An 8776-nucleotide genomic window follows, 5' to 3' on the forward strand; every position below is an offset into this window, starting at 1 on the left:
CAGAAGCGATTGCGTACCGGTAGTTCATTGTTATGCCATAGGCCTAGTTGGTATTATTATCACACCAATGTGGAGTGTTCGAGACAACCAACTGACATTGTAAAGCTGCTTTAAACCCAAAATAATATGAGCGTCCAGCGATATGGCGCTGCATCAGCTTTTGTAGATGTTTTCTGGAAATCCCGAGATTTTAATAAAATTAATAAAAAAACGGGTCAAAATCCTGGGATTCCGGGATCGGGATTTCCCGGGTCCCCACCTTAGTGTTTAGTTGAAACTTTGCTCTCCAGGTAAAACCAGATGCCAAAGTCTAGGGGTTTCAGGTCTGGGGATGAAGGAGGCCATTCTTCCTTGGAAATGAAGAAGATGACATTGGCTGAAAGCCTGTTTTGCGTTCTCTTCGCTCCATGCGAAGGGGTAGAATCTTGTTGGAATGACCAACTACGTTTTTTGAAGTGTTTTTGTGTTTTTTGCCCAAGGTAACAATGAACCCTCAAGAATATCATTTCGGTAGTTTTCTTGGTTCAATTTCACTCCTTGATCCACAAAAATCAATGGACTCCTTTCTGATTCGTTAACTGCGGCCCACACTTGCCCCTTGTCTCCGATTAACTACCCGGGGTTCCACGTCACCATCTCTTGACCAAACACCATCATTCTGACTGTTAAAATGATGCTGGACATCAAATTTCTTCTCATCGCTGAACACAAGGTTTGGCAGCGTACCTCCTCCTTCAATGCGTGAGAGCAGAACTCTGGCTCTGGAGAGATGTTTCTCAATGGTATTGGCATTTAGCAACTGTTTCTTCATGTGTTGGAATGGGCTTATCTTCAAATCCTTCTTGAGAGCTGTGAACATGGTTCCATAGGCCACGTTCGCCTCCTTTGCCAGTTTTTGAATGGATCTCTTGGGATTTCTTTGCACCTTTTTCCTGGTTGCTTTTATCAATGTTGAAGTTCTGGCGCTTCCAGGGCTGCCTTGGCCAGGTCAATTTTTGACACTTCCAGTTTCTTTGTGCCTTTTGGGAGTTCTCCAGACCAACATTCTGTTAATTTTTAAGTCCTTGCAAAATTACTCCTTGACTTGCCCACAATTTAAAGAGCTCTACAATTAGCTGTTCTTTTATTCAAATTTTCATTCATGGCCTATAAAATTTAGGCCTAAAAATATAAAATGACAAACATTTAATTAATTAACATTATATCGCTAAATATTGATGTTAAATACAGTTGTTTGAAAGTTGTAACGTTAATTATTGATGACCCCCTATAGACTGTGCGATCATAATTGGTGGTTCGGTCTGCCTCGTAGTCAAATATTTAAATCAATATTTTTCCAAGGGAGCTTGAACGCTCCGCTTGACCCCTAGCACAGGTATCGGCAACCGGTAGGTTGTGGGCCATGAGTGCCTTTAAATATTAATCAAAGGGATGGGCATTGGCTTATTGTCGCAAATCACTAGGCCGACATGTCTGAATTAGCCCCCCCCTAATTTTTTTTCTGGGTGCGCTACTGCTTATAACGTTTCCAGCTTGCCCTGTGCAGCGTAAGTACCATGTATTTACAAACCATCTGCAATGCACTTTATAATGTTGTTAAAACAACAAAACTAAAAACAAAATTAATCAACATACAGTGTTGTATCTTTGCTCTTTGATGAGATCTATTCCACAATCACTCAGCCCTGATTCTTACCACATGTATGGGCTTACGTTATGTGACGCATTTTATAGATCTATATTCATATTGCCATAAAGTGATAGAAGATTGCTTTGTAGCATAACAAAATATGGCAGAATGAAAGATGTCCGCCCCGATAGCTCAGTTGATTGACTTCTGGAACGAAGAAGCTTCAAGATCAAGCGGCGCTGGTTCGACTCTCGGGGTGTACGCTTGAGCAACGTACGTTAAGGACTGCTCTCCATTCAGCGGTATCTAATGAATGGAATAATTCCCCGGCAACAAGACTTCAACAATCGGAAACTTCACTCTGTCAATCTCGGTGACCGGGCCTGCGTCAGTGACTCAAAGCCTCTACAAGTATGCAAAACTGCCAGGATTAAGCTCTCCAAGAAGCTTTCCCAGTTCAAGGATAAAGATTCAATCGTTCAAATGTAACAATTTTGAACCTTCCTTTTTTCTTAGTAAGAATGCCACATACGCCACTGCACACTGACTTTTATTTCTGAATTTGGTTAAAGCATTCTAAACAAGATATGTCTTTTAAAATGAAACATGCGTTTACGCTACAGGATAAAACTTAATTACAAAATTTTCTGTACAACACAATGTATCTTTAGTGATCAAGCAAATGAGAAGTCACCCTTCAATAGTAGAACGGCTCTCTGAAAAAAGTGTGTGTGTTACAATTACAGGTACAAAACCGTTTTAGTCAAGAAAACGTGTTTTTCTTGAAACTATAACTTTAAGTCTTAGTCAGAAACAAATCTTTTAAAATGACAACATTTTGATAACTACACAAAGAAAAATTAAATAACAGCTAATAATCATATGTCATAGAAAGGGTTGAACGGCTTTTTAAATGAAAATGACCGAACACAAGAAAATCGTGGCGTTTTATACTAAACTATCGGACAAAAATCATTACCTTTATAACTAATAAAGGCTATTAATAATTTTTAAAAGCTATAATTAAAAAATATAATACTTTTACCCATAGACCTACCTTAATTTCAGATGGGATATTCCAGCGTCTACCATCAGTGTCCACCGCGTATACGATGTTTAAAACGTCGACGTTTTACATTTCTTTTGTTGAATACCTTCTTATTGTGAATTGGGACTATCGTTCTGCAAACAAAATTAAAACACAATTGTATGAGTTCAACAGTTTCCTATTTTTCTTAGAAAATAATGTACCACACATGTGACTATACTTTGAAAAAAGGAAATAAATCATAATTATTTTTCTTGTTTAGACTGTTTTAGTTGGGTCATATACAATGTAAGTTTACAAAATGTTTTCCATTTATCGAGTCAGTTTATAGCAGACCCAGACGGACATTTAGCCATGATCCCTTTAAAAAAAAAAGTAAAAATAAAAGAGAAAACCTTTCTCGTTGTTCTTTGCAAATTTTTCTCGCTTCCTTTTCTCGCTCATTAATATTTTACTAGCCTAATCACCTAATTAGTGGATTAGATGAGTTGTGTTTTCAGCGATGCATTTAAAAGGTGGAAAGAGTTTCATGCGACCCTCAAAAATTAAAAAAATAATGCATATTTTCAGGTTAACACATTGCGAACGCAACTAGTTAATAATTAAGTTGTCTTGAATCTAGAGAAGGTGGGAAAACTTCTTACGGAGCGGAAATTGTCGCTTTGTTAGCTCAGTGGTTACGCTCCCTGCTCAAGATCACGCGGCGCTGGTTCGCTCTGGGGGTGTGCGGTTGAGCAACGCATTTCAAGACTGTTCTCCATTCAGCAGCACCTATAGTGAATGGAATATTTCTAATGCAACAACACTTCAACAATCGGAAAACTTCACTCTGCCAGTCTCGGTAACCGGCCCTGCGTCAATAGGCTCTACAAGTACGTGAAACTACCAGGAATAACCTATCAAGGCTTTGTTAGTCCGAGCGCAAAAATTTAAAAACCAACCAACTTCGGACGGCATTTTAAAATTTTACCGAAATACTGCTTACAGCCTACAACAGTGATTCCCAACCGGGGTGCCGCGGCACCCTAGGGTGCCAATTGCTATGCTCAAGGGTGCCGCGAGATATTGCAATATTGCGGCCCATTCTTTATTTTAACTTTAACCCGTTAAGTGCGGAATTTATTTATTTATAACCGAGTTTCAGTGCGTATTAAGTTTCGCGTCTCGTAGTTATTCCCGGCTCCTTTCTGGAAAGTCGCTTAGTGGGGAAGTCGCTGGGCTGGCGGTAAGCCTTCGTTTTCTCGCCCACGAAAAACAGCGGGAAAGAGATTTTGATTTGTTGCTGTTTTTTTCATAAAAACGTTTGGATCATTATTACCAGGTTTCATGATTTTATTTTGCGTTTCACGCGCACAAAGTCAAATTGCAGTGATGAATTAGGCTATTGGATTGTGTGACCCACCAGCACGATTATAAAATTGCGCGATTGTTTGCGAACCATTATAAACCGATGGTTGGGTCAAGGTCAATTGAAAGATTTGCATCGTTAGAAAAAATGCAAAATAGTGATATATTAACAACGCACTGTTCTTTTTCATCGCGAAGTTTTTGTTGGAAAAACATTAGGTTCAGACCTAAAAAAGTGTTAAACAAAGTTGTAAAAATGGCCAACTACATCAAAAGTAGACCACTTAAATCACGTCCATTTGCCAAGCTTTGTAAAGAAATACGAGCAAACTATGCTAATCTTCTGTTGCATTCAGTCCGAAGTAAGATGGTTGTCGCAAAGAAAGGCCTTGTCACGAGTAGGCTATATGAGTTTCTCGGCAGTCGAGTGTAGCAAGAAGTAGTGGTGTGGTACTGCTGAGCCCTACCTCATGGGCGAAACACGTGTCTATCGTTGAGTTCTTGCTACACTGGACTGCCCAGAAACACATGCTTTTGGAAAAAGTCTTGATGGCAAGTGTGGAGGCTACACCGGTATGATTAGCGAAACACAATGCTCGCTGTTCTATAGTGAGTAGTCAGGTAGTGCTGACGCCAGGAAGATCGCTTCTTCTCAACTAGGCTATATGAGTTGAAGGATGAAATGGTCTCTTTTTTCAGCCTTGAAAAGCAAAAGGAGTTTTGTGAATTGCTTTGCGATTACAATTAGGTCTCCAAATTAGCGTATTTAGTAGACATCTTCAACCATTTAAATAACGTGAATGTGAAAATGCAGGGCAAAAATGAAACTCTCTTAACTTCAACCGATAAAATGAAAGCACTGAGAGAAAAACTGCAAATGTGGTCCTTATAAGTGGAGAACAAAAACTTTGACATGCTTTTACATTTTTTTGAAATGAAGAACAAAGAAGTTGCCTCATTAATAACTCAGCACATGAAATCATTGGAAGAAAAAATTGAGAAATATTTTTCCAGCTTGTCCACAGAAAATGACGCATGTGTGAGAAATCCACTTTTATCGGATTCTCATATTGTGTTGAATCTTAAAGAAGAAGAATTAATTGACATTCGTAACGATGGAAATTTTAAGCTTATGCACAAGCAGATGCCTCTTGACAGATTCTGGATAAAAATTCAAAATGAATATTCTTACGTTGGAAAGAAAGCTATTGTGCTTTTACTGCAGTTTTTCACGTCATACCTACAGTAGCCTATGTGAGAGTGGATTTTCGTATAAACGAACATAAAAACTAAAAAACGAGAACGACTGCTTGTAGTCGAGGAAAAAATGCGGGTGGCTTTATCGAATAGTGCCCCTAGATATTAAGGGACTTTCTGCAAGAAGTCAAGCCCAAATTTCACACTGACTTTTGAATAAACATATTTATTTACTCGCGCTATAGGGCCTACTGTAGAACTGATTCTGTGTTATTTTATACAGTTATTTGAAATACAGAAACCTCATAAAATTGATCCAGTTTTGCCAAGGTGCCGCAAACTATTTATCTCTTTGATAGGGTGCCGCAAGGTCAAAAAGGTTGGGAACCACTGGCCTACAACATTAAAGCTTCACAAAACTTCGTCAAACAATAAAAGGTTATTGAAATTCTTCTGCTGTCATGCAAAACGTAATGAAAAATCTAACTTCATTATTTCTATAGAAAAATTTAAACCTGTAACTCAAACTTCTACAGAAATGTAGTTTTAATTTGATGAACTTCGTCTACTATCCCTAACTTTGTCAAATACGAAGTGTAGTTTACGTCTCGGACAAAAAATATTAACGGGCAGCAAAATACTCAACAATAAACAAAAGAGTATTCTGGGAGGCAAGACCCACTAACCCTACCAAACCATTTGCTTCTTTGAACTTGACTTTTACATTTTCCATTTTTCTTTAAATATTTGTTACATTAAAACTATAGTAACGCCCACAAAAAAGTTTTCATAGATCCGCTATTGGAGTTTATGGAGCCGGAATCTGATGTTGTTGGTTCGTTTTCAAAGACTTGCTATGAACAGCAACATTTCATTCATTTCTTTACCAGTTTTTTTTTCCTTTTTTTTGTGTTTTTTTTTGTTGCTGCATTTTATTGTTTTCCTGTCGGCTGCATGGCCGAGTGGTGAGAGCGCTGGAACGGCAATCGAAAGGGCGCCGGTTCGACACCGCTCAAGAGCATGTGGCTGTGTCTCTGGCAGGACACTTGAAGGCATACCTGAAGGTGGACACAAAGATCGGCTTCCTTGCCTTACCGTCCATTTATCTAAATCTTTAATCACCAGGTGTAAGCCTGGATACGACAAACAATTGTTTTCCTTTCAATTTCATCGTCGAATTATTACAAAAGTAGCCTACGCTTTGCGTATCCATGAGTGACAGAGACATAGGAACATAAACTGCGATGATGAAGAAAAGTGAAAGATGATCTAATGTTAAGAAACGACATCAGTTAAACTTTTAAAGCTCTCACTGTATTAAACTGAAAATATTGTCACCTACAACTAGAATGCGAAATAGAAATATAGTACGCCGATATTCATTTTTCTCACCCATAAGTAGGTGGAGAACCAGTTTTTCGTCTTGTAGGAAAAATGCATCTGGAAGGTTTGATTTTTTTACCCTCTACACGTTTGGGTTTTCTGAAAACAAAAAATATTCTAAACAATCTCAATAAAGACGAAGACCGAAAACTTAATTAGGCTATGTAGGCTAGTAGGTTATGCGTGCAAGCGCATTGTGTAATAACTAGGGCAAGTTTTTGCAACTTTTGCAACTTTTTTTTACAGCTTCCGGCAGCTTCCTAAATACTCAAAATTTATGTAGTATGATGTTTTAAGCTGTTTGTAGGAATTTTATATTGCAACTTTTTGCAACTTTTTTCTATTTTTCATGCAACTTTTTACAGCAACTTTTATCAAGTATTGAGCAAAATGTAAAGGAGTGATTTAAAAAACATGCTATAAAACTGTTTCTAGTACAGTATGGTTCTATTTTCTTTGATTTGCACAACAAAAGCTATGTGATGGATTAGCTGCATCTCAATGTTATCTATGACGCAACAGTTTGCTTGCAAGCTAGAAGTTCAACAACCTCAGCCAAGCACGACAGCGCCCGAACTAAACTAGAAGTGGAAGTATGACTTGGCTTTTGGCCAAGCCCGCATAAACGGAAACAGGTTGTGTCTAGTCTTTCGAAGTAAATGAATGGTAAAAAGGTAAATAAATAAATGCAACTTTTTACTGCAACTTTTGTTAAAATTAAGTGCAACTTTCTCATGTTTTTAGTGCAACAAAAACTTGCCCTAGTAATAACTAAAATTGCTCGTGACATCCAAATTGATTGTGGTGATATTTATCTCTGGTTTGAAAAAACTTTCTTGAAAGGTTTTCAATTTAGGAAGTTTCCATGCTTGTATAGATTTTGAACCACTGACGCAGGCCAAGTCATCAAGATTGACAGAATGGATTTTCCGATTGTTGAAGTGTTGTTGTTGTTTGTCAATTATTCCACACAACTCAACCATCGTTCTAAGTTTAACCATTAAACGATGGTAGTTTAACTTTTGAAGTGTGCGTTTCAACAAATGCTGCAGTCGAACACAAATGAGTAAGTGATTTAAGCTAAAAAAATAATTATTGAGAAATTGCCTTAGTTCATCACACAATTTTGAGTAGCAGTGATACATGTACTTTTAGACTACTTCTAGACTACCTGGTAGTCTACATGCAGTGATATATTAAATAACATGATAAAAATATAAAGTAATTGATTTTTATTTTTCATTTAGCTACCACTAATCTGGCAGTCAAAAATGTACTTGAGTTTATGAAAACATTTCAATCAGAATTCAGCGGTTTAATCACCTCCCAATAGTTTTCAATCCTTTTCCACGCTGTAACCACTTTCTTCCGCGGCTCTCTCCCGAAGAAATAACCAACAAGACCAGAACAAGCACAAGAGATGCAAAGATCAACTTATTCATCTGAAGATAAAGATAAAAATGTTCCCATAAAAAAGACCCATTGAAAACGTTGATTTTAAGTTCAGTTTTGTACAGTCTTCCCTTTTAATATTCTTGTGCGGCGTTCTCAATACAAAGATCGCATCAATTTAATCATTTTGTATGTTTTCAATGTAGCCTAATCATATTTTCATATAGCTTATTGTCATTAACTTACCATTCAGTATTAAGTGAAACGATGAATTTTGTGGTAAAACTAGGTGTTGTTTTCTCTTTCTGTACACTTGTATGCTCAGTTGCTCACCGCTTCAAGATGTGCAAACATTGAATATAAGGCCTTCCTTCCTCTTTTTCCTCTTTCCTTCTTTTTTTTTTTTTTTTTTCTTTTCTCTTCGCGCAACGCTCAGAGTTCAAGATGGATACCACTACATCTTGCAGGTTTACAAATTGTCCATATGGAATGGATTTGTTTCCTGTCTCATCATTAGTGCGTCCGCTCCGGGAGCCGTCCACACACCCAAACACTCAGCAGGCACACCATACTTACATGGAAGATACCTACCAGGGAGGCGAGGGACTCACTACGACCGAAGGGACCCACCGCGGTAGATGGTAATCTGTGGATGTAAATGTTTGGTTAGTGGCTGCCTCAAGCTGATCTGCCTGTCTCAACTTTCCTCTTGCTGATCTTGGAGCAGTCTAGGAGATGGCGGGTCAACCTCAAGAACTAGCGCGTTTTGTTAGAGAGTT

At 38.0% G+C, this 8776-nt stretch overlaps 1 long non-coding RNA gene across 1 annotated transcript; it reads right to left on the reverse strand.

Moving 5' to 3' along the window:
• Positions 1-2279: 2279 nt before the first annotated feature.
• Positions 2280-8372, reverse strand: LOC145787314 (uncharacterized). The gene is made up of 4 exons (XR_014291384.1): positions 8244-8372; positions 7929-8047; positions 6615-6704; positions 2280-2346 (listed from the first exon to the last, which is right to left on the reverse strand). It is a non-coding gene; the product is annotated as an uncharacterized LOC145787314 (long non-coding RNA).
• Positions 8373-8776: the final 404 nt, after the last annotated feature.

This window comes from Aplidium turbinatum, chromosome 18, assembly GCF_918807975.1.
Source record: "Aplidium turbinatum chromosome 18, kaAplTurb1.1, whole genome shotgun sequence".
Classification (NCBI taxonomy): Eukaryota; Metazoa; Chordata; class Ascidiacea; order Aplousobranchia; family Polyclinidae; genus Aplidium; species Aplidium turbinatum.